Genomic DNA, 344 nt, shown 5'->3' with positions numbered 1-344 from the left:
ATACATACATACATACATACATATATATGTGTGTGTGTAATCCACCAGGGTCTGTAAAATAAGTTCCATTTGAACATTGGTGTCGATGTAATTGACTTGCGTTCTCCCCCGAAGCTGCTGGCTGTGTGCAAAAATTGGAAATCATTAATATTATGTGTAAAGTCGCTACCAAACTGACGCCACCATTCTGACCAGTTATGTTATATATTATAGCTAGTAACAAGTACATGTATACATACATAGATACATAAATTCATATAAATAAGAATAAGATCGTTATTTAAAATACCGATCGTATCAAGTGGCTAGCATGGGAATAAAAACCTCATAAGTAATAATTATTA

This window comes from Octopus sinensis, linkage group LG11 (assembly GCF_006345805.1).
Source record: "Octopus sinensis linkage group LG11, ASM634580v1, whole genome shotgun sequence".
NCBI classification, from domain to species: Eukaryota; Metazoa; Mollusca; class Cephalopoda; order Octopoda; family Octopodidae; genus Octopus; species Octopus sinensis.
This window is presented reverse-complemented; position numbering follows the sequence as displayed.